This window comes from Vanellus vanellus (genome assembly GCF_965231255.1).
Source record: "Vanellus vanellus genome assembly, chromosome: 6".
Lineage (NCBI taxonomy): Eukaryota > Metazoa > Chordata > Aves > Charadriiformes > Charadriidae > Vanellus > Vanellus vanellus.
This window is the reverse complement of record NC_138911.1, coordinates 15,273,763-15,297,689: the sequence shown is the minus strand read 5'-3', so window position 1 is coordinate 15,297,689 and position 23,927 is coordinate 15,273,763. Positions and strand designations below refer to the sequence as shown.

Sequence of the window (23,927 nt, the reverse complement as noted above, 5' to 3'; positions counted from 1 at the left end):
CTGTTTTTATTAAATCACTTCAATCCAATTTACATGCATCCATACTCAGTGCAATACTAGATTTTCTGTTTGATTTTTAGCAAAAGGTTATTCTTTTAAAGTTTATTTGACTGGCTAATCTTTTTTTTTTTTTATTATTCAATCATTTTGGTCAGTTTTCTGTTCAATATTTTTTGTGTGTCTTGGCAGTAGATATTTGTTTCTATCCACTATAATTCATTTCTAAGTAGGATAAAGTAGCTTAATCCCATTTTAGGGGATTAAAAATCCATGTATTTTTTATATGTAATAATGTAATATGTAATAATGTCATGTCATCATGAATGCTTTTTTTGTTTTGTTTAGAAGAGTTATTTCAGATTTAAGAATACAGAATTATTTCATACAGTGAGAGAATGTGATTTGATTCTCTGATTTTCTTTGAACTGAAAAGTGGAATACCTGTTGGTTCTACAGCACACAAGTGTTATGTTCCTGTGTTTACAAATGCAGTAAGCAGAAAATGGAATGATCACTCCAAAATGGTCTTTGAAAATAGTCAAACCTGGTCCAGGCCTTAAAGATCTGTGCTCTGCAGAACTGCTTGTATACGTCTTGTATAATTAGGTCAAGTTGATGAACTTTCTTTAATGAGGAACTAGGTGGGATTGTGGTTTGGTTTGGGCTGCTTTAGTTTGTTGGGGTGTGGGTATTTTTACTTGATTTTGTTTTGGAATTCTCTTTCTGGATGTTGATGATGCTGATGTGGATTCACAGTCTTGCAGCTCTGATAGCTGAATTTCAGGCATGTGAATCCACAGCTTTTCTCCACCAGACTGGTATACCTGAGCTGAGCTTTCTCGGTGTATTGCAGGTGGCAGCCCATATGATTTGTGGATGCTGTAAAGCTGGGGGGAAGAGGTGTTTAGTCCCTCAGCCACCTCCTTCCAAAGCCAGTTCAAGGTCAGTGCCAGGCCAACCAGGCTTCAATGACTAAATGCTGTGTCATTGATGCTCAGTGCCGCAGCCTGTGCTGTGGCCTGTGAACTTCTTGCTTTCTAACAACAGCAGTCTTGCTCTTCCAGTCTACTGGCTGGCGATGGATTGCTGGTAATAGCTATGACTGTGTGGCCAGGTGATATGTTTACTTTGTTTCCTGGTAAGGGTCATGGGGGTGATATAGAGTGAACCTGGTGGTGGAGGGTAACATTTCCTGATCATCCCCCAAAGTTTATGTAGGTTAGAATTCAAAGATGCACAGTACAGACTGTTTATGCGCACAGGTACAGAATAACTAACATCTGTGTACCTCTGACTGTCAGTAGTGATCAGGTGAATCCTGGAAGTTTCCAATTATAGGCTACTCATGGCTAATTGTTTCAGCTGGAATTGCAGTTGGAGAGGAAGGCAAGATCATAAGGAGGCTACTTCCTCCTGTCTGTCTATGTTGTGGTCAAAGGCTTTCTATCTGTGAGGTTTCATGACTTGTAGTAGGTTAATTGACAGCCCAGGTATTCCTCTTCTGCCCTAGAAGGCATCCTTATGCTTTATTGTTGACAAGAATTTTTCTTGCTCATTCTGCAAATTGTTGTAGACTAATTTAGCCAGCTGTAGGGCAGAATGGCCTGGTTGAGAACACGGTGCCTGGTTACATAGCAACTTCACTGTGATTTTAGGTTTGCAGGCAGGAGGATTCACTGCTGTAGTTCAACAGGACAGGGTTATCTCTCTGACAGGCGGGATGCCAACTGTGTTCAGTTGCTTATGACTCAGTTGAGAACCTTTGGCCACAATAAAGTGTTGTCTATCTTCTGCCTGAATGCTTGCTAAACAGTAAAGAAACATGCATTGGTTATCTGACATGTAGATCAAGATTGTACTTTATTAATCTCAGTTCTAGTACATGCTTTCTTTGCATATTTGCTATCATGCAGTACTAGTGTCATCTATTCAGAATTCACGGCTGACTGTTGGAATATCTGGTGGTAAAAGTTACCTGAGATACAGAATAAGTGAAATAATTACGTCAAATAAAATTTGGCCATTACAGCTCCAGGATCCCTAAATGGCTTATTTTAGTCTGTGAACTTTAGGTTTTTGGTCTCAATTGCTTAGTTACCTATCCTGCCTTCTATGTTCAAAATGAAACCATAAAAAATAAGGGCTGTAACTGAAAACAGAAACTGAGTTCTGTTTTTTTTTTTTTTGTTTAAAAATCTCTGAAGGTGTGATGTGTGAGGAATGGGGAAGCTGCAGTGTAAAACACAGTATTGCACAAGAGTTGCACAGGTGGTGATTTTTTCTGGACATGAGCGCTTCTGTTTTGGCTCTTCAGTGATGCAGGTTTTATACACAACAGCATACCTCCTTTTCCTTTGAGGTACAGTAGTGAACAATGTTGTTCTAGATTACTCCCTGAACAGATACTTTGCTATAAAGGGTCCTTTTGTGAACTGGGCTAAGTTGCTGCTGGTACATATCTTCATGTGGCCCTCCAGCACATCTAGTAGTAAAATAGCTAAAAGCAGTTTTATGTTTGAGCTAAAAATATAATTTTGTTTAAATGAGATTTTAATAGCTTTTGCTTTTTTATTCCAGATTGGAAGAAAGACATTAAAAATATTATTTCTTAATCCAAGTAAGAATGCCTGAAAGGACTAAGGTAGCAAGCAGACATATCACTCCTAGTAACTCCACTATGAATTATCAGATGTTGAGGGCTTTGTTTCAGGTTTAGGAATTTTTAAAATTTAGCTTCAAACTCTAACAGAAAAGCTCAATCCAGACTTAATAATTTTTAAAATCTATCAAAGAGAGTATGCATTGTGGAATTCTTCCAAATCCGAAGTATTTAAAAGTGTGTTTTATCCAGTAGTATTTAGCTTTTTATTTTATGTTTTTAATGTTCAGAACAAGTGGAAGCTGGTGTCTGTCTGGAGGACAACTAGCTTTATGCCAGTGCTGCTGATGTCTCTGTGTGACTTTGTGTCTCTGAAGAGGAGCATGGAAGGAAACAGAATGGTTTACTTTCATATGTGGCATCTCTAAGATTAAGCTTCTGGATGCAGAAATGTGTCTGTACCTAAAATAAAACCTACTGCTGTATCTTGCAGTTACTTCTCTATTCCTTGAAGGACAAATCCTTAATGGAAATAAATTCCTTAAATTTCAGAGCCTTTACACTTCAAGGCCCTCATTATTTCTACTTTATGGAGTTCTATCACTCTTACCAGCCTGCATAGTCAGAGAGGAGTGCGTTGGCATTTTGTCTTGCAAAAGATGCCTTTCTAAAGAATTCCACGTGGTGTGCAAGTTGCTTCAATGGAACCTTTTGCAACTTCAGTGTTGCAGAAGCAGCTGAAAGTGGGGTCCTACATAACTGTTACATGTTCTCATATCTGGAAAATTAGGTTTGGGAGGACATTTTTCCCTCTTTAAAGTGTATGCAAGGAAAAATGAGACCATTTTGCCATTGAGAGGCTTCCCTAAAGTAAAGGAAAAAGTGACTCAGAATAGCTAGGTTTTAAATGTTTGTGCTCTGGTTTGCATCCCAGAGTGGGCTCTTAACTGCTGTATAGGATGACTGAGCAATGTTCTGTGGAGGATGCTAAGCTCCACCTGTGATGCTTAGTTGAAAGGAACAAAGGCGGACTTGAGGACAGATGATGGACTGCATAGTGCTTGAAAAGTCTTAAAACCTGTATGTTTTTTCTGGTGCTAGTATTTGGTAATAGCCAGCAGAGTTCGTGTCAGGACATGCCAGTATATGGACAGGGAGTATATGGTGAAAATGTGGGGAAACTTCAGTGTCTTTGTGAAGCGTGCGACGTTAGTTCTTTAACTGTGGCTTGCTCTTTGGGATGTTTACTTCTTTTTAAAGATCTTACTGGGAACAATGTAAAGACAACAGAGGATGAGAATGGGTAACAGGCAGCTGTCTCTAGGCTAGATAAATGGGCTATCAAGCTGAACAAGCTTGTAATAAGCCTACCTGGCTAGTGCCATATATATGGCAAGAAAGCTGCCTTAACAGCAGGAGGGAAAGAGGGGCTGGAGAAATTGAAAGCTACTGAAAGGTGAACAGAGCAACCAGGTATTAGCAGGGCAGGTAAGTGGGAAATTTTAAAGACCGGAAGGTGGGGTGGGTGGTAGATTATTTTTTTTTTTCTTTGGAAAACCCGGTTTAATTAAAGTCAGAATACAAACATCTCATGTGCTGCCTATTTTCTTTCAGCTATTGCTCACTTTTCTTTATTTTTCTTTAGGTAACCTACCTGAAAACAACAACTAACCTGCTTATTCTCTATCTGCTTATGTGACAACGATCACTTCAGTTTTCTTAGGGAACTAGGCTGAAAAAAAATTATCTTAGTTCAGTTGTTCAACCAACAAGTTTAGGAGTGCAGCAGAGATTACACATTATCATTGAACCCACTAGTCTGCCTCAGAAAAGAGTGAAAGACATCCTTCAGCAGCTAGGTTATCTAACGCTTTCTCACATGGATGTTTTCTCCCAAGTTCTGGTGGTGTTTTCAAGTCCTCTTTCCTTCCAGTGCTTTTCTGTTATCAATTCTGTTTTTGGTTTTGTTTTTGTTTTTTTTTTTTTTTTCTTTTGTTTTTCCCTATATGAATATCCAGTTAATCTTTAACTCTGGATGAGTTTTAGGTTTTCAGTGATAGTGTCCTTGTTCAGTTTCAAATTTGCTGTTACTTTTCAGTGTTGTTGAATATTTGTCTATTCTTGTGTTTCATACAGAAAGGAAAAAACCTTTCCATTATGTCTTGAATGTACTGCTCATTATATTGAATATCTTTGTAATATTTTCTTTATAAATAATACTGTTATTTTCAAACTCCATGTAATGATTTTTCCTACATTTCCTATAATAATTTTTTTCCTTCTGTTTTAGTGTCTGTAATATATTTCTTAGCCAGGGGATACAACACTTTGTATGGGAGTAAATTACTGATTTATGGTATTGATGTTACAATAATTTCTGCATGACACTTCATTCTATTTTTATGAATACTAAACATTTTATATACCTTTTGATATATCATTGCATAACTGTCTACAATGTGCCTGCTTTCACTTCTAGACTTGATGAAGTTGATTTAGATTCCAATAATGAGGTTAGTTTCTGTTTTTCCTTCATTCTGTCTTTTTAGTTTAAACTAATTTTCCATTAGTTTACCAAGGATGCTACTTGTTTGAAATACCTGAAAGTGGTCATCAGCTTGCTCTTCTCCAGTCTTTCAGCCTATTCCTGCTTTTTAAAGTGCAGTTACACCTCAGTTAAGTATTGCATACCTTTCAACTAGACACATTAAATGCTGTAACGGCTAACAGCTCAGTTACTTCAGTATTAAGGTCACCGTAAATTCTGGAACACACAGTATTTGTGCCTCAAACTTAGTTTCTTTGTTTAATTTTGTTCCAGCAAAGTAATAAGTACTACATGGCATGCTATGCCAAACAATACTAATGTGGTTATTTTTAAGTAAGTTTGTTGGCAGTAAAACACGGAAGTAAAATTCAAACATGACTGCAGTTGGAATGAAACCCACTCGTCTCTTTTATTGGAGGTGGTGTTTGGCAAGTAGGTCTGGATCCCAGAAGTAGTTCTGTACTGTAATCAAGCCTGCATGTTGAAAGAATAAAAGGGGCACTTGGTAAATGTTGGGTGTCATTGTGTGGAGGTTTTCTCTTTGGTCCTTACCAGATTTTCTCTTCCTCCTTTCTTCCTCTTATGCCACACCTTCCCTTCCTGTTTCCAAATCATGGAACTGGTGATGCTTACCAGGGATGGTTTCTGCTTCCGCAAAGATCATCATAAATTCAGCTTTTGTCTGCCTGTTGTCATCTTGCTTATCCCCATTTTTAAATGCTATGTAATGTTGTCCACCCATTTAAAAACTGTATAGTTTCCACCACATTTTGAAATTTAAATGGATTTTATATTTAAATTGAAGTTGCAGAGCAATAATGCTTCTGTTGTGTTAGAGCTAGGAGCAGGAGACAAAAAGAAAGCTCTATTCTGAATATTCCCACACATCTTTTCCCTCAAATGCTACAGCTGTTTTATCCCTTCATAAATCTTTAATCAGAGGATTTCAATACTTAATTGCAAACAAAAAAATATTAACCTCACATCATTCCTTTGCTGTCAGCCAGTATTTTCCTTATTATGTGGATAAGCTAGGCATTAAGGGACTAAGTGAATTTTTTTTTTTTTTTTTTTTTTTTTTTTTTTTTGCAAAATGGCATGGTGAGCCACTGGCAGCCTCTAAGACTTACGGTTTATAAGCCTGTAATCTGCTGACTTGACACTAACATTCTTTTCAGTTGGCAAATCAAATAGAAACACCCTAAATCCTGGTTGGGACTAAGAAGAATTATTCTGAGATGAGAATTACTGCATGAATGTGTTAATGCTGTGATTATCAGTGTCAAGGAGGCACCAAATAAAAAAAAATGAGTAAATCTACAGGATAGAAATGTAAGTGCTTCAGGGACTTGCACACAAGATGACTCACCAGGTCCAACCACACAGTGTAGCAGAATGACTTGCATGACCCTCAACAGCTGTGGCAGTAGGGATGAAAGCTAACAGCACTTAGCCTAACATCCCTGCTAAGGTGGCAGGGGAAGGTGACTTGGACAGGCCTGGTAGAGTTTTCTATTCCTCTCGCATGCAGACAATTTTTCTTTTGCTGTTACCTCTGTGGTTTTTGAGAGTCGTGGGGTTTGGAATTAATGCTCCATACTAGACATGAGAGAGTCTGTGTTTCTAAAAGCTGCTTTTTCAAGTCTGTTTGTAAAAATTCAGCTGATACCACATCATTTGTGCTTGAATTGCCTTTTCAAGCTTTTTCTTTACAGCCAGGAGAGGTATAAAAATTTCTGCAAAATTACGTGCCCAGAAGCTTGTTCTTTTTTCTAGACATATCAGTTGGGCTAATGAAAAAAAAAAAAAAAAAATTACTTCTCTGGGCAAACTCTTTGTATTAACCCTGGCATTTTTATAGGACTTCAGAAATTGGTGCTGTATGCAGTGGCCTATGGTATTTGCATGTTAATTCTGTGTGGAAGTGTACATAGCATTTATTGTGTAAGATGGCCTGTGATTCCACAAGTTGTAGCTGGTGGGAACAGTCAGTTACTTGACTGAGCTCCATGTGTGACAGTGTGCAGAGCTAATAAGTATTCCCATTTTTTTGAGGACCAAGCCCTTATTCTATAGCATGTGATTGTTGTGGGTTTTTTTACCTACTGTTTTATCTCTGCTAGAAATATTGTTTCACAAGTACACCGCCCCTTTTTTTACATCTTGACAAAAACTAGTTAAGCAGTGTAAAACATCACAGTGCTTTTAAAACACAATACAAACCAGTTGAGTTATATGAACAAGAAACTAAATATTTTACTGAGATCAAATTTAAGATACATTTAAAGTAGAAGAACAAGCCCCCATTCTTTTAAGTCAGACTTTAAAAGGTCCCTAGAATAGTGACAAAGTGTTGTACCATTTTCCTAATAATTGAGATGTTAATTATAAACTTGTGGTAAACCAAGTGAAGCTGATTCAGTCTTTTTCCAAAACTGAGCACCAAAATAAAATAATATGAGAGTAAGTAATATGTTGTGGGGTAAAGGTATTCAGTTCAGCGTTTTAATGTTTTCCGGTGCAGCTAGTGCAGATAATGAAGTAATTTTAAAATCTGTTTTTTTTTTAATGTTTTGCTTAAACTAAGCAAGTCTTGATGTGAGGACACTGTACACCTTCTTTACTCTAAGGGTAGTGTAGGTAGGTAACCATTTAAGTCTATCTGAAATTGGTCATGCCACCGGGCTATACAGGGGCTACTCACATGTCTTCCCACTTTCCAGTTGTCTTTTCCTCTCCTGAGGAAGGGATGCCCAAATAAACTTTCATGTAACTTACCGTTGTACTGTATATCAAAAGAAATCTCACTTTTGATATTTCTTTGATTTAAGCTGTAGTAAAATAGTACAGGAATGCATACACATAACTTTATTTCTATATTCAGTAGCTTAAATAATGTGTTTCAAGATTCCACCTCTTATCCTTCCCTCCTGCTTTCCCATAGTTGAGAGTGTAGCATGATAGGATTCCTTTTTAGCAGAGGAAAACTCAGTATGATTTTTCATACTACTGTAACGTGCAATACAATGTGATGTTGCTTATAAAACAATAGTATTCATCGTACATTTAGCTGAAATTTTTAAAAGAAATTTTTGTCACCACATTCAAGGTCATGGATCTCATGCATTTTCCAGGAAATTCTTGTCGTGGGCTAAAATCGTGTTTCACCTGCAGTCTGGATCTTCATTAGCTGATAGGAGGGATTTGCGGCATTGGCAATAAGTTCTGCTGGTTGCTGGCTGACTGCCAAAGCAGGGCTGCTGTTTAAGACAGCAGGTCTCTGCCTTTCGCCAGCCTGAAAGGCACTGTGTTTTCAAGAAGAATGCAGTGCAGGATTTTATGTCGAGTCAAAACCGACGGGCTGTCCTTGCTTTACTGAAACAATTGCATGTTTATGATTTTTGTAGTACGTGATGTCATGAGGGTGTTGGCTTTTAGGAATTTCACTACTGAGGAAGCAGTTTGAAATGCAGGCAGAATCTTCAAGACCTTCGAATGTGTGCTTGGTTTCCTTTTAGTTAGCTTTGAGCAAATGTATAGGTGGATACATACATACATATTTTTTTGGTAAGGAATTAACATATGGAATATAGAAGCGTTTTAAGTGGATACAATACCTGAAGGCAATGTCGAGTCAGTCTGGATTTTCAAACTCTGTTCCTCTACCGGGATATCCATTCTACCAGGTGTCATGCAGGTATATCGTGTTTTAAGTTTTATTTCTTAATGCACTTGCATATAGAGCTTTAGCATGATGCTTGTGTTAACAGATTTGTTTTGTTTTGTTTCCATTTCTTTGTTCTCTGATAAAAATTTATGAAATCAGAGAATTAAGAAGCTGAAAAACATAAATACAGTTTTAAAATGCTTTGTGCCTGATTTTATAATTAGGTTTGCATTTATGTAAAGCAGATATTTTTAATTTCTAAACATACTAAATATTTTGAGAGTTTTTCTAACTGGAAAAAAACAAGTTGTAAGCCTGGAGATTTTTAAAGTGAGATATTTCAGTCATTTTTTAGGAACCAGATATCTATGGTGTTGAGAAATGGAAATTATACAGATTTCTAGAAACATGAGTAATTTAAAGTCTTTTCATGCAAAATTGCATAAGGTACATGAAAGTGCTTACTGTCATTATACTTTTAAGACAATTCACAAAAAATGTGCACGTGTGGAAAGGTGATAAATGCTAGCGTTGTGATCATGTTTAATCATACAGGCTTCTTCATGTTTTATCTTTTTGTCTTAACTGTTCTGTTTTATTAAAAATCCTTTCTTCTGAGAGTGCTGTATAACAGTTTTCTAGTGAACGGGTTGCATTCTAACCATGAAATTACTGTTCCTGCTCTGGAAGACTGTAATATTGCATAATAATTAGAGGGAATGTGTTACAATACTTCTTTGGCTGAAAGAGCTCAGGTTTCTGGCACACCTTAATAAAGGAATGTAATCTCTGTTTATTGTGTCTAAATCTGAAGTTCCTGCCTCTCATGCTGCAACAATAACAGAGGGAGGGGAAAATTGGAGTTGGAACGGGAGTTTTGTGCTATTACTCATCTTTCTGTAATACATTTGAAGAGTAGGATAAGAGAATAAGTTAATAATTAACGTGTTCATATCCAGAGAATGAACTTGACAAATATGCTTCATAAACTACAGCATACACAGTGGTATGGGTTAATTTTGTAAGGCTGCAGTGGTAGTCATTTGTGAATAGAAACAGAAGTGGTTCTGCATAGTGTTCATTTAACCACTTCTCTGTGTGTTTTTTGAAATAAATTCCCACACTTATTTGCATATTTGTATCTCTGTAACACTACCAGGCTGTCTGGTCAAAGGTACCAGAAGGGTTTTATTGAAACCAGAGTTAGCCGTTTAGAGGTCAACCACAGTGATTGCTCGTGGTTGTTGTCCTTTGGCCTAACTTTGGAGGATGCTGAAGTCTAGTAGCCTTTTTACTTTCTTTCTGGCCTTTTTTCTGATAATAGGTGTGAATAAGCTGGAAATTAAAGATGACAGAAATTCAGTAAATGGCAGCTGATGTAAAAGCCTTCTCTTCCCATAAGTATGTTAGATGCTTAGTCAAGTGCACACGTTTTTACTCCTAGTCCCTAACAGCAAAATGACCAGAGTCTACCACCCATCTTCCTGGTTTCCACAGTGACCTTCTGGACGGAACGAAGGTCTTGTCAGTGAGTTTCAACTCCTCACCTTTCTGTTGTGAAAAGAGATAGATTGAAGTTCCTGAACTTTTGGGTCCCTGTTGTTTAACTGAATTTCAGTTTTTTTAATTATTTCTTCTCTGTTTCTTAGATGTTTTTAAATAGTTATTCTGCATTGCAGTGTAGCCTGTGTTTAAGAATTTTCGGGTAAGATAGTTTCTATGGTGTGCAACTGACATAACTAAATCCTATTTTATTTATGTAGAATTGGGTGGACTTATTTCCTTTCATCACTAAGTTGTTCCAACTTTGGGACTCGTTTTTGTTCTGGTGGCTATAAGGAGAAATTCTTTACATTGTGTACAACCACTGATAAATTGACAGCTCTAACTGTGTAAAATTAATATTCCCGGAGTCATTTTAGAGCTTATCCTCAGTGCAGAATTTTCCTTCAGAATAGTAACATACATCCGTTTCTGACTGGGGAGTAATGTAGTTTACAGAGACAGGACAGAACTAAGGTTTTTATTCCCCTCTAGTTGTCTAGGTCTAGGTGAGTGAACGTTTTCCAGTAACGTAAATAGGCAGTGAGACTATTCTTTATCATAAATGGTTTGTGATCTCTAAGGAGTGGGGAGGGTTAGTATACATTATGGTAAGTTTGTGTGTTGGCAGAGACATTAATCTAATATGGCTTGCATCTGGGATAGCATAAAAATTTTGAAGAGTTCTGGAAAAGGTCTGTCTTCAGGAAACTTTGCCTTTTGTGTAGGCAAGATTAATTTTCTAAAGATCAGAATTGTTATTGGAACTGTGTGGTGTTTGGAGTGGATCGTGTTTTCTTTTACACATAAGCAGTAATAGTTTAGGTATGATATTTTTGTGGAAATGTGATGCAAAGTATTGATAATAGACTGTTCTGGAAGAGTGTACAATCAGCATTTTGTTCATTTGGAGTTTTCTAAAGGTTGCTCAGGACATTGTTTATACTTTATCTTGGAGATGACCAAGATACAGTCTCCAAAACTAGGTCACTCAGGGTGGCACGATCTCTTGGCTGCCTGTGAATTATGGAATTGCATAAATGAGGACTTCATCTTGGGGACTGTGCTTTTGAGCCACATTGTAACTCATTTTTGGTATCCTTGCAATGCAGAATTGGATTTTCTTGGGAGCATTTCCATATTTTGACAAAATCTACAGATTAATAGAATTTATGTTGAGATTGATAACAAATGTCTTGTTGTTTCTTCTATGGCACAACATAAGAGATCTGATCTAGATACTAGTTGTGGAAAATACTTCCTCAAGTCGTTTATAGTCTTTGTTTTTTATAGATTTGGTATTTAATATAGAATTCAAAGAAAATATTACCATCTATGATTCCTGTACTTTAAGATAAGTAGCAACAATGTAAAATTAATATTGGTGGCTAAACTTTAAATGGTAGCCAAAGCACGCAAGTAAACCTGCTATGTGCCATCTTACAATAGCTAGAATGGCATTAGCCAGGTAGCTTGCATTTTTTTTTCAATTGCTTAATGTTGTAATGTAATTCTTTCATATATCATATAGTGTAGAAGGAAGTCTGTTCAAAAGATACTCTTTGAAAATATGCTTATAGTTCTTTGATTTTCATAAACTTAGTCAGTAGAGATTAAGAACAAAGTTTTCTCTGGCAGAGCTTGCAAAGGCTGTGCTCATGTCTTTTTCCCAGTTACCCTGGTGTGGCAAGAGACCTTTTTTGTAAGAACATTTGTTATTTCTCATTGCTTTAGGCTGCTAGAGGAGAAGATGGTAGCCTTTTGAGTTTTCCCTTGGCAAAGAGAAATGGAAGACATCTAGTCTCCTAGTCATGTCTGACAAAAGAAGCCAGAGCTTTCAGCTCCATTGGGATATTAGCAGATTGTAGCCATTTTAGAAAATGGACACTGTTTTTATGTTTGCCTTAAAAATACACATTCAAAACAAATTTTGAGTAGGAGGACTTCTTTTGAGTAGGAGGAATTACATCTCTTTCCTCACACAGAAATGTGAGATAATACAAACCCCAACCCTGTCCCAGCTATGGAGCAATTACTAGTGTTTCTGTAACGTAGGTTGAGTTCTGCTGGGGGACTGTGATATTCTTCTTAAGAAGATTCCTCTTTAGAACAAAACTTGTTTCTGTCACAAATGCAGAGGGGTCAAGACATGGATGTTCCGCATAGTTGAGAGATTTATAATTTTCAGTAGTTACATTCAAACTAGCAAAACAGTTTTTAGGGTTTCCCCGGGCTGTCATAGTTCTTTGGGCTAACCAATATCAGAACATTCTGCAGCCCTTTGTAATACTGGAATTTCATCTAGGGAAATTGATGAAAACAATGTTCACAACAAAAGGCTGCTGTTTAATCAAGACTTCCTTGGAATTGTGCATGCTATTATATTTTTTCTGTCTGCTGAAAAGAAGAAAAAAAAAAGGAAAAGCTATCCAGTGGAGGCAGAGTGAAAACTTGTAATTTTGTGAATTCAAGGTGAGTCAATTGCATATGTGCAGTTGATTCCAAATGCAGTAATGCAGATCTCATCCAGTCATAGCAATATCATAAATAAGCTATTATAATTGAAACTAAGCAACAAACTGGCAGTGCTTAACTGTGGAAAGGGAAGAGATCTTGCAGCATTAAGCTGTTGCTTTTACTTTGAGGAGGGAGCCACTGCCTACTTCAAATGTTGGTCTTTAATTAGCATCCAATTCTTAAATTAAAAAAAAACCAACAACGTTGCTATATTTCAGATAGAGGAATACATCTTTATCACCTCCATGTTGTAGAGTGGTAGGAGAAAGTGGTTTCTTTTAAAGAAATACAACAGTTACTGAGTTTTCTTTGTAGCATAATCTGACAAGTTTGTACCACAATCTGGCAAGTTTAGCTAAACTAAAATCTTTGAGAAATAATGAGGTCAGGGAAATAGCGATCAAGAATAACAAAAATATATTAATATATTTGCTTGGTTGGTTGTGTTAACCAAAATCCTGGGTAATTATTTAATGTTGCTATTCTGAATATTCAGCAGTATGCATGTGTATGACCAGGGATTTACAGTTGCATTTTTCTTGGAATAACTAAATAAGTTGAGCAAAACTTCCTGTGTTTCTTTGCTCTTTGTTGGTTGCGAGCAGTTCCCTTTCCCATGGCAGGAGAAGAGGATGAAAAAGGGGAGGGCACAGTTTTTGACAAAATTGACAAAATACATGCATGAACATGATGTGCTAAATTCAGGCTGGTCTTACAAGCTGTTTCCCCATAGAATTTGGTTTTTATATATTCCTACAATAAAATGTAGCTTTCATATTGGGAGAGGGAGATCAGTCACTGCTTTTTAGATGGTTAATTCCTTTTTCAGGACTTGGGAAGAACTAGTGAAGAAAGCTGGTGCTGCTATCACCAGCTATCTCCTTTATGTCTAAAGAGGAATATGTTAAATTCTGGTTTAAGTAAGAAAAGGAAAGACCAAAATCCGAAGATGACAGTTTTATATATTTTATCCTCTACAATATTTAAAATGTGGGCAGGCTATTTTTATATTAAAATGGTTTAAACATTATATAATTGCTTTACAGGCAAATGTAAAGATTGCTTTTAAGCAAAAAAAAATCCCTTTTTTTTTTTTCCAAGGGGCCTCATGATTAGAATGTCAGCAGTTATTTGGGCTTGACAGAACAAACAACACATTAAAAAGCTTCACGTAATAAAAAGTAACTCATTAAGCAAGATTGAACTTGAAAAAATTTTGCTTGCAGGGAGTAAATCTTAAGTACAAGCCTGCTCTCTGAGAAGACAAAATGATAGAAAAACTTAAAGACGAGGCAGGTTGCAAGATCACCATCCCTAAATTTTGTCCAGAAGTTACAAGCAGAAAATCGTGAGCGAGAGATGTTGGTTAAGGTGTGGACTGGTGGTGCGGTTCCTGTGCAACTTTCCTCAGTTGCTTCCTTGGAAAAGTGGAGCAGGGTAAGAATGCTTTACTTCCAAAATGCCTCTGGTATGGGAAGTCTCTTCTCTCTGCTTTATCTCCTACTTCTCCCTCCCTACCCCTATTTTGCTCGCTCTATTTCATTCATTTATTTTTTTTTTTTTTTAAAAAAACACCAAACAAACTCTCCTATTCTGTCATATCTGAACTGGAAATGAAAAGCCACAGCTCTGTGAGTGGCTGGTAGATCGACACAATCCCCCACATGGCTCCCTCATGATTTACAGGACCAACTGTGAAACTGCAGGGATCCTGATGCTGTCCCAATGTAAAACTGAGCCCTTGTGGAACTGTTGGTGGTGGTACGTTGCTAGTTTCGCCTGTGTTGAGTTCCATTGGGTATTGCCTTCTTTAGGCATGTGAGTCACTTCTGGCTTGCTTAACGCACCTTACCTTCTGGCTCCTCAGGTCTCTTTCCACATTCCAAGCGTGGCTCGGGTTACACTTGCTGGTAAGGGTGTAATCAGATGAATGCGTGGCAGATTGCAACAATTCATTATAAATCATTCTGTCAGAAAAGAGGAAACTGAGGAAAAATGTGAGCATTATGATAATATTATCTATTAAGTGTCCCTAAAAGAAGACAGAAATATAAACTGTGTATGATGCAAAGCAATAGCTCTGATGTGGATTACTTACTTTTCTAATTAACTCTGATTGCAACTTTGAATATTTCTTTCTGTTTATTTCGTGATATCTGGTATTTCAGGCTCTTATGTGCAGAAATGTAATTGTAGTTCTTCTTCTAATGACATTGATATTTGGCCAGCGGAACCAGGTAGAACAAGTTAGTTCTGTGTTGCTTTTTCCTTAACAGCTGTTTTCTACCATATTCTTCATTCTAAAAAAAGGAAAATGTCTAGTGTAACTAGAGATTCAGATGCAAAATCTTTTGTACTTTCATTATTCTGAGGATTTTAGCATGAAAGGGCAGTGTGTTTCTGTATTTTTGGAACATTGTGTATTATGTCTGTTGTTTTAGAGGAATTTGTGCATGTATGTGTTCTGAAACAGGATTGCTCTGTTGGTATTCACTAACTTGGTTTCCTGAATGATGATGGTTCTTCAGAATTCTGTTCAGTTCTTCTCTTATTTCCGTTACCATTTCTGCCTCAGCAGTTGACTAATCTACTTATGGAATTAACTTAATGAATTATCATATTTCTTAGTTCAGTAGTGTGCTTCCCAAGATTTACACTGTGATTCCTTCTCTTGGAGCTGAGGCTTCCTGGATACCTCTTGGATACTTTTAAAATCCTTCCAGGGATGTCTGGAGGTTTTCTGAGATTTACTTGGTGTGTTTGAGGGTCTGGATTATGCAGCAAAATGTACGTCAAAGAACCATCCTGTATCACTGAGAGTTTATACTCTTAATACATTGGTTTGGAAATTAAATATGGAAACTAATTTGTGTCTTGGAAATTGAGCCTAGAGAGAAATTTTGTTCTTTCTAGTATATATAAAGGAAACATTGATGTGTAATAAATCCGGCAATTTTAAAGATGGTCCTAGAAATGGTCCTGGTTTGTGTAGCATTTAGTTGATAATTTGAGAAATGTAAACTAGGAATTTGTTACAGTTTGGTTTGGAGACAAAAAGTTGAAGCACTGGCAGAAAATTTGTAAAGCATAAATTTGCAAGTTTCTTCTTTATGCAAATTCAAAACTTATTAAATCAGAAACGAGAACATTGAAGAAGCTTAAAGGTTATTTTTAAAACAATTAACTATAGGAAAATTATACCAATATAGTGATTTATGTTTAAATTTGAATAATTGTCAGCTAATATTTGAATTATAAAAAAATTATTAAATATAGATAGTATCTATTCAAATAAGATGTAGATTATATTTAGTCTCACTTTTTATGCTGTTATTTTGGCAGGTGTATGATTTATGACATTGTTAATCCAGTTTCATGAGTCCTGCCGTTCATTTGAAGGACATTTTCCTGCAGAAAATGAGCATAAATTTCAGCACTTGATAGATGGATATTTATATATTCCATTTTTAGATTTTTTGAAAAAAAATAGACTCCTCTTTCTCACATGCTGAGGAGAGCCATTTTAAATTAAAGACACTTATTTGAAACAGACGGTCAGTCCTGTTGACGTGTAAAAGCTTCTGTACACTGCTGAGATGACTGCAATGCAGATAATGCTGATGGTGCCAGCCTTTTCACAACTTACATCAGGTTTTCAGCTCCTGTAAGAGGTTTCATTTACTCATAACTTTAGGTAAGGAATAATCATCTGCTGAAGACAAACGATTACAGTGGAGAAGATTGTAATGGCTGAGACTATGACCTCATGTGAGGACGGTGCCAGGGCGCTACATAACCACGCTGCTTCCCCAGCACTTCTGTCTCAGATACGACTTGCTGCAAGGGATAAATCAGATTGCATAGAGCACTTTCTCAGGAAGTGTCATTTTTAGACATTGTTGTGTGTTTGTTTCTTTGCTTGGAAGGTCTTGGATGTTGCATTATTAAGTTTTGGTTGCTGTGACATTACTGCTGTCTTCCCTGTGTCTACTGCCCTCTCCTGAGGTGGGACAGCATCTCTGCTGTTTTCTTTTACTCTCCAAATTCCAACTGTGCCTGCACTTTGCTGCCCCTTTCCCTAAAATGTTGAAGACCTGTCCTTTTCCCTTAGGATTTACAGAGCCTCCTGTTACAGGCCTTGTCTCTGCAGGGTTATTGTAACTTCTTACAGCTCTGTAGCACTTATCCTCCTCTTCCCCTGTAAGTTATCCACATTTTACCTACTGCTTTAACTACATCATCTGTTTAAAAAATCCGTTTCTTGGCTCTCCAGTTAAACTGCATCAAGTTCAAACTTGTCTTTCTTGCTTTAAGACGTGTCATTATTTCTGTCCCCACTCTGGTTTCTTACCAGGTTACTCCCTTTGTTTAAATCTATTCAAATGTAGCTGTAGTTAAAATTATTTATTTTACACTTCTCTGCTGTTGACTAGGTAAGATTTCTAGACTTGAAATATGTCCTGGTTTACAGAACTTGTAACTCTTGGTGTGTAAGAGTAATTATTCACTTATTACTGTTCTGAAAACTTAATTGTCTTGTCTTTCTCAGCCTATTTCGGCGTTTACTGATTTGCCTCCCCTCCTCCTGTCCCCTTTCAGGTAAAAGCTAGAGCGTTTCCTACAGCCATTCTGTCTTTTCCATTGCTCTAAAAGTTGCCTGCAGGGGAAGTAAAAGACAAAGTTGGAGCATTACCCATAATTGTGGAGTCTTTTACTCGTGCCTTTGTCTTCTGTTAGCATGATATGAGAGAAGGTGGGTTCCAGGTGATGCGGGAGATCCAGAAACATTGTTCACAAGAGTTTCTCTGTGGTAGATTGTTAACACTAATGAAAAGTCAGCATGTATATATCGATGAGAGAAATGTATGTTCATTGTCTTGCAGGTCAACTGGTTTTTAATTAGAATGGTTTTCAGGTGTGTCCACAAGATAATGCTGCTGTTTTAACTCCAACTTTTGTGAGCTGTTCTGTGATGTCTGAAGAACAGTAGCAAGTGTCGATATAGCTTTTGGATGGGGAAAAATGCAATCAAGTTTTTGTTCCAATTCTCGCTATTCGTGTGGACAGCTTACAGGCAGGTTTATTTTCTCCCTGCACTGTGTTACCATGGATAAAATGCAGAATATTTAGTACTTGACCTGTGTCGACTTGTAATACTAAAATCTCAGTTCACAATTCAGAATTGTACCAACTGAGGAAAAGCAGCACCAATCTATTAATGCCTGCTAAGAGTCTTTTATATTCCTTCACTGGCAGAATGTTTTTCTTTTATGGATTTATTGCTGCTGTCTGCCAGGCCTGCCTTATTTCCATGTGCTGAAAACATTAGACAAATCTGCAGTGGATTTCCTAATGTAAACTTTTCTATTGCTATGAACCATGGGCCTTGATTTCACTCCATTGTTCTTTCTCTATATATTCTTTTCTGCCCACTCTCACCCTGCTGGGTCATGATTTGCTGTATTTCAGATGCTAAAAGCTCCTAAAGATAAGCCCCTTATTTTTAAGTACAAGCTGTTCTGAAAACCTCAGTTGCATAAATATCATAATTTTCCATGTTTTAAAACGTAAATTTTCTTAACAACTAAGCTATTGAATGTTTGTACTTACAAGTGTGCATAGTCTACTTACTGCAGTGATTTGAAAGAAGCTTCCTATGCAGTTTTCTAATATTAACGCATATTAAAATAGTCTTCTAAAATATTCTCTACTCTTTCTAGATTCAGCTTAAACTTGGGTAGAGTGTGGTTTATCAAAGTTCACAAGCATACTCCCGTAATCTCTGTTTTTTGTATTACGACTCAGAATTTTTAGAAGTTGGAAGCATTACAGATATGTAGTAAGTTGCAGCATTTATTGTTTTCTACTTCAGTACTGGACAGGTCAGGAACTCCAATAAGTGTTTGAGCTTACGGTCTTTGAAGCAATGCTGTTGCCTTGTTAGTTCTGGTAAGTAGTTGTGTCCCAATACATGAATCCATTCTCTGGTCTGTTAATTTTAAACTGTTGCCTCTTCATTGTTTTTTTTCCCCGTTGTGAATATCCTCGTGCTGTTTGTTTTTCTTGACGGTTTATTCAGCTTCTCGTTGCATCACGTAGAGCATATTAAGCTTGAATATTAGCCAGAACTTTATTGGTGGAGGGATGATTGTTAATCTGCAGATCATTGGTAAGTGCACTAATTTGGAAAGCGGAGATCTGTAAGTGTTAGGACATGTGTCTTAGATCCAAGCTGTGAATGTTTATATACTTTAGAGAGATCTGATGAAATATTGGCAACCTGCACTGGAGCCCAGCTGGAGGCACCATGTATTGTGCAAGCTTTTGTGGTTCAAGTTTAGAAATGTAACTCTGATGGTTGAATTATTTTTTTTCAAAGAAAGATTCCCTTTCTGGGCAGTGGAAAGAAAAACTGCTTTAAAGCACTCATATGCCATGAAGTGTCCTGTGGGAATCTGCAGAAACGAGTTTAAATGTAAAGGTTGCTTTTACTGGGCCATTATACTACTGTCGGCCTTCTGATACCTGACAATATGTATCTTTAAAACTTGGAAGTCTGAGCTATGCAAACAATCGTGGGTACTCAGAACTACGACCATCCTATTGGGTTTAAAACCTCATCATTTGTTTCCATTTGGCATCTCTTGCTTCCTTTCAGCTGTTGATTTATTCTGGATTCATGGATTGTCATAACAGGGCTCAGGTCATGATGCACTCATTTCTGCATATGGCTGTGTTCTTGTGTGGAGAATTTTCACATACAGAGAAGCTGAAGAAGTTTTCTTTGTTGATAAAGAAAGGGCAGAAAGCAGAAATAGGAGATGGCTCTAGGACAGATGTGACTTTGCAGTCTTTGTATCAGACAGCTGTAATGCGGCTGCATGGAGTTCAATTAATATTTTCTCAAAAAATCCCGTAGTTCTGTAGTTCTATTAACTTGGTCAGATGTAATTGGTAATTTGGTATTTGCCTAAGCGGGCATCCTCTTGCACTCTTCTGGAAAACCTGCGGCCGAAGTAGTGAGATCAGACACAATAACAGAAATGATGTTTGAAGAAGAAATGAAGGTTGTTTCCTAGCATCCTGAATCTCTCTGCCATCATGCTTCCCATCCAATCTGCTCATCTGTTGCTCTTTTTAGGATTAAATCTGGGTTTGGTTGTAGGTTTTTTTTTTTGGTGGGTTTTTGTTTGTTGTTTTTTTTTTTTAATGAAAATGGTAATAATTTTGTCTCATTTTTGTTACATGTAACACAATTTTCTTTTGCAAAGTACCAATGCCCTGCAAGTATGTTTCAAAGAACGCATAGTCTGTTTACTGCCTATTTGGATCACTGAGTTTTGGTACTAGTATGTGAAATTATGTGGGAATGTAATCTGACAGTAAATCCATGTGCGGTCTCTGTGTAATCACTAGGAACTGCCTTACTGAGAGTATCTGCAGATTAATTCCTTAAGGATTTCTTTTGTTATTTGATTAGTGAAGAGCAAAAGATTTTTAACTGTGGTTTATTGTGAATGTAGAGGCAAATTGAGAAGGAGGCCAGCAGATAGTACGTGTGAATACACATGCTATCAGGCATACATTGAGGCAAATGATTTTGTGGTATAAACAGGTGAAGAACTTTTTCTCTAAATATTAGAAGTACTAAGTATACAATACATCTTAAAATGTACCATTTTTCTGGTTGCTACTTTGAAAGAAGTGGTTCTAATTTAAACTTAGAACTTCCTTTCCCTAAAATTGTACCACATGCTGAAATTTTGCACCCTTTAAAATTTAATATTTATATTTTGCATCTAATATGCTACTTGGCTTGTACAACATGCATCCTGACATATTTTTGAATTTGGAAGTTCTTTATGTTTAAGATCTTTCAGGAAACTGCGATAATGATTGGAATAATTTCAGTAGCCCTTGGGCTACAAGTTGATAGTCTGCTTAATATGATTAATATTACTGGTATCTGGAAGCTATTGTTCCTGAGTTACTGCTCCTTTTAACTAGTAAAACTAGTGTTCTGATACAACAGAAGTTAAATGCTTCTGTGCATAGTACAAATTGCAGCATTTATAGGATTTGATGAATTGCCAAATGTGAGGACTTTATAATTCAACAAATAAAATTGGAATTACTTACTGGCTCATTATTTAATTTTTTTTTTTTTTTTAGTTCAGTATGAGTGCATGTTGATAGTTGATATGAGCTTCCATCACTCTATAATTTTATCAATAAACTTTAAAATGTAAAGAATACAACATAAAAGTGTTGTAGAGCACAAATGTAATTAGATATTGCTAATAGATGAGGTCTGTTTCCCAGAACAGAGGAAAGCCAAACACTATAGTAATGGAATCATTCTTTTTATCCCTTTCATGTAGACAGTGTATGATTAAGGTGCAAGCACAGGTGCTAAAGATAGCCAGCAAAATGTTCAGAATGGTTAAGCTAATAATTAAGTAGTTGGCAGGATGAAAGTTTATTCCTTTTTTTTGGATGTGACTTTGAGGAATGCTTCATTTTCAGTTAATTAAAGGTATAGTAAATCTCCATGAAGCTAAGATCACTTGTTTCTCACCTGACTTGTGATACTGGTTAAGCTTTACATAACGTAGGAACAAAATTTAGTACCAAAAGGAAAATACAGCTATGAGATACAAGTGTGTGTGTATAAATCTTGTTATTTTTATTACCATTTAAATGATTATATCTAAAGATATAATTTGAGAACCACATCGCAATGTGGATTGTTCATCTTGAATTCTGATTTTTTTTTTTTTTTTTTTTATTTTGCTGCACTAGAAAATCTTATCCATTGTTGAATTGAAATCCGCTGCATTTAAGCAGATTAGGTATACTGTAACACGAGTACATTGCACATCTCTATTTCTTCCTAATAAGCACAGCTTTGAGTGATGAACTGTAAGACAAATAGCTCGTTCTGGCACTTCTTAAAAAGGCTTGGATTTCTCAAGTGATACTGGCAATTGATATCACTTTAGCTTTTGTGATAAGGATTGATTACATTTATATTTCATAAAAACCTCTATTCAGGCACTGTATCTTAGTGATTTACTGTCTTTACCAACCCAGTCTGGATTCAAGATGCTGATGTAAATAATTCCATTAGTCCTCCTGACTCGTTTAGTCCCTGTAGGAAATTTGTTTTAAATCAGTGTTGGTGATAAAGCCTCTTCAGGTTTTGATCATTGTCTATAGAGTGATAGTTTAAACAAAGTAAATACAGTTTATTAATGCTATAGATTTTTATTTAGTTGATTTTTTCTAATCAATATACGTGCCAGATTTTTTTTGTGTGTGTGCTGATTTAGAACATTCTGCCTGTAGGACTTGCTAAGTAAGTTGTACAAATAAGCTTGCAATTAAATGGTGCATTTTAGAAAGGCAATCAGGACTCAGCCTTGCTTGGTCATGATTTGGAACAATATGCAGAACTAATGGGCTTTGACTACCTACCACTTCTTGCCCTTGCAATAATAAGTAATTCAGTGCTAATTCTTAACAGAAGGACAGGGTTGTTTTTTTTTTGTAGAAAAATATGTACATATTTTCTGAGAATAGTCAACTCTGCTTTTTGGCCTTTGCTACTTGGTTGAGTGCCTTAATGAATTCTGGATGACAACAGAAACGATGCCCTTGATTTAGAAATAATAACAAAACAAACCATTCAGCTAGGAAATTAAATATTGAGCTGGGATTTTTTTTTATGTACTATATCTAACAGCAGTGGACTATTTAATGTATACTGTTCTTTTTTTTTCCATCCATGTTCTTTTAATGACTTAGTGGTTTAGGTCACTTCCTGCAAAAAAGTTCTTGGGATGTTATCTCTGGACGGACTTGAGGCTTCTGCAATAGTTGTGAAGTACTTTGCTTCAGTGGTGCACTTTCAGTACTTTTTATCAGGCTCGCTAAGTATTTGTGGTATTATTGAAACTGCATGTTTGATTCCTCAAATGCTCAATTTCATGCTTCTTCCCAAAATTTTGAGTTTCCTGTCATCTCTTTGACTTTCAAGAGATCAATAATTAATTCATGATTCTCCAGGTAACACTGTGTTCTAATTGATGTGAAGGTCTTACTGATCAGTAAAAACTTACTCTTTCTCACTCTATTGAACATGTGGTTTTTGTTCTCCACATTGAACTTGAAACTTTTCAGTATTGATGCTTTTCAAGTGTCCTTCTTGAATATTTGGTTTAGAACTCTTTCACCAGATGTGCTTTTCTAGATTGAATCCATATTTCCTATTTAGAACATCCTGTAATATCAGAATAAGCAACTTTTTTGTTCCTTGGTGCTTTACTTCTGTTGCTTTGTTTTGGCCTTTGTATTGAAGTTCATCATGTTGGCTGTAGTCTGTGCTTAAGATACTCATCTAGGCTTCATGTCCTCGAGAATTGGAATTAATTCTCATTCCTTGTGCCTTACTCTTCATCTTTTTTGTTGTGGTGTTGTTGTTTGTTTGGTTTTTTTGTAAACGACTGTTGTTTTTTACCTGTTTCATTTGTTCAAGCAAGCGTTTGAAAATGTCACCTTTTCACATATTCTGTGAAGATTACACACATTTCTCTCTCTGTAAATGTACATATCAGTGTATAATAGAATGGCTTTTTGGCATCTGTGAGTACTTAAGGATCTGTATTAATGCAACTGCTACTTCAAAAATGTTTAAAAAAACATGGGAGGAAGAATCCTAACACTTTGCTTGCTGATTAGGATAGCATATATTCTGTATTAATTTATTTGCATAATCTGAATTTACATGCCTAGTGGTCCAGTTTGTTTTTTTTCTCTTGTGGTGTAAACAAATGCCCTTAATATCAAAAGAAACAGTATTTTTTTTTTCCTGGGCAATATAACTACATTTCCAATTTATTCATATATGTTATTTGTATATTACACAATTTCTATGCAAAGTGATTTCTCTGAAACCTGGGTAAATGCTAGTTTTTCTGCCATTTTGCATTTTTATCTTCATTTATATATCCTAGCATCATATGAGTTTCTTATTTTTTACATTTCCTGATAGG

The 23,927-nt window shown here is 36.3% G+C and overlaps 1 protein-coding gene across 2 annotated transcripts in view; it reads left to right on the top strand.

Annotated features, from left to right (window-relative positions):
* Nucleotides 1-23,927, top strand: part of PLEKHA7 (pleckstrin homology domain containing A7) — a gene marked incomplete at both ends in the record, with an annotated part of 169,364 nt that overhangs the window by 49,762 nt on the left and 95,675 nt on the right. The gene's annotated exons all lie outside the window — the stretch shown is intronic.